Source organism: Carlito syrichta, unplaced genomic scaffold (genome assembly GCF_000164805.1).
Source record: "Carlito syrichta isolate Samal-C Ts95f unplaced genomic scaffold, Tarsius_syrichta-2.0.1 Scaffold316221, whole genome shotgun sequence".
In the NCBI taxonomy this organism is placed as follows: Eukaryota; Metazoa; Chordata; class Mammalia; order Primates; family Tarsiidae; genus Carlito; species Carlito syrichta.
In genome coordinates, this window is record NW_007260317.1 from 843980 (window position 1) to 846300 (window position 2321).

The window sequence follows — 2321 nt, forward strand, 5'->3', positions numbered from 1 at the left end:
CGCCCCTGCCCGCCCTGCCTCGGTGCCAGGCTTCCGAGGCGACTCCTCCGGCGCCCAGCGGCCCGCGGCCCGCAGCCCGCTCCGCCAACCCCAGACCCTGGCTGCCAAAGGGATGGAGACCGTGTGGGAGACGCACGTCGCCAACCCGGCGCTGAGACGCAGCTGCCCGGCTTTTGCCACTGCCAGGCAAGTGCTCCAGGTGGAGGCCCGTGAGGCGCAATGACCAAGCCTCCCAGCGCTGCCAAACCTGCCGGCTTCGCTTTCCCAGCCCGGGCACCACACCTCCCGGCAGAAGGTGAAGCCTGCCTGCCCTCAGCCAGGCCCGGCGCCTGGGGTAGAATGGATTCTCACTTTTTTTTTAATGCCCAATTCTTTTCACTCCATTATTTTTAAAAAAAACCTCCTGGACGCAGAGATTCCCGGGGCAACTCCTCGCCTTTCCGAAAACACGTCTCCCCTCCCACAACACGCTGTTAAAGCGGCGCCTTTGGCCCCGAAATAATTCAACCAGATCTCAGGAAAGGTAACATCCTCCTCCCACCCCCGAGTTAGGCTCCATCTTTCTCCCTCCCCACTTGGGAAGGCTTGGAAGCCCTGGAGAAGGGGAAGTTTGCCGACACGTGGAAGCTGCTAGCCAAGAAACCCTAGGAGCACCAGAACAATAGCATTTTACAATTCATTTACAAGTTCAGGATTTCCAGTGGCAGGTTTTGAAAAGGCTAAAGGCGGCTGCTTTGAGAAGGGGTGGGAAGGAGCAGGCAGAGGCTGGCCATGCGGAGGCATCGGCTGCTGAGTTTCAGATCTGTGCATCACTTTTAACGCTCTGCTGGTTCCGGTTCTGGAAATCAAATCCAAATGGAGAAGTTAAAAAGCATCAGAGAAAAGGTTGCAGACTCCGCTTTTGGAGAGTTTGAGAACAGTGTGTGGCCACACAGCGGTCCTGCGGCCGCCTGGCTGAGGTCCCACGGCCGCGCTACCGGCGTCGCGTGGGCCGGCCGCGGGCGGAGGACAAGTCCGCGCGGATCTGGTCCTGGGCATTCCCGGAAACCATCCGGAAGCCAGCACAAGCAAGTGCGCTCCGCGAGGACTTCTTCCCGACGAGCTGCCTCCAGACTTCTCCGCGGCAGGCGAGCCTTGGGGGCCAACACGCTGACTCTTCCTGCGCGGGAGCGGCGGAGTCCGCGCAGCTGGAGGAATGCCACGCAGGAGGGCGCGCGCCGGGAAAAGGCCCGTCGCACCCCACGTTCGGGCGCGCTCAGCGCCGCGCTCCGTGCCGGGAGAGCGCAGGAGGAGGAAGCGGGCCGCGGGCTGCCGCTCCCCCCTCTCTGCGGCCGCGCCGGCGGGAACCCACGCGGCCGCCGCGCCGCAGCTGCCGCCACCCGGGCCCGGCTGCGCCCTCCAAGTGCAAGGAGCGCTCCACGTGGCGCCGCGCGCTCCCGCCGCGTCCAGACCCTGCCGAGGCCGGGGTCTGCCCGAGAGCGAGGGGCGGCGCAGCCTGGAAGCAAAACTCGAATTTCTTAAGGAGGGAGACATACTCACGAAAGACGCGCAGCGGACGCGGCCTCGGCAGAGGGGGCTGCGCGCTCGGGGCTCTTCGGGGGGAGCCCACGGCGGAGGCTCCAACGTGGAGGGAATTTTTAAAACCTCAACACTTGGATTCGACAGTGCAGACGATTTATTTCTTCGCTCTTTTTTTTTTTTCTCTGCAGCCCGGCCCCTGATGGGAAGGGATCGCGGCTGCCTGACTGCCAAAGTGCGACAGCCCGGGGAGAACGTGGGCCCAATTAGGTCTCAGCCCTGGAGCGAAGGGGACCACAAACCCCCGGTCTGCTAATCCGCCGGTGCCGGGCTCAGAGCTCCGAAACGTCCCTGGAGTATTTCTAGGACCCTTACCGCTCCCCTTATATACGCTGTGACCCCAGCGAGGATTTTTTTTTTCTTTAAAGAAAAACTAAACTATGCAGTTACCGCAGGAGATTTAAGGAGGAGGAAGGGGGGGCGGGTAATTCCGTCTATAAAAAGCGCCTTACAAAGTCCTGAAGTCTGGAGATGACAGCGGAGGATATGAAATAAAGTTTTAAAACTCCGATCCAACTTGCCCACGGTTCAAGCCTCTCCTGAAATTCATGTTCTGCCTGGGAGTGGGAGAGAACTGACGAAACGATCTTTCCGTGGAAAATTCCTCTTTCGTGCAATCCCTGCTTGAACACACTCAAACACACACGCACACACACGCGCGCTCTCTCTCCCTCTCTCAATCCCTCTGTCTCTCTCTCTCTCTCTCTCTCACACACACACACACACACACACACACACACACA

General features: G+C 60.4%; 1 protein-coding gene across 1 annotated transcript in view; it reads right to left on the reverse strand.

Moving 5' to 3' along the window:
* The window catches only part of HPSE2 (heparanase 2 (inactive)), a 651318-nt gene that overhangs the window by 648377 nt on the left and 620 nt on the right, over positions 1-2321 (reverse strand). The gene's annotated exons all lie outside the window — the stretch shown is intronic.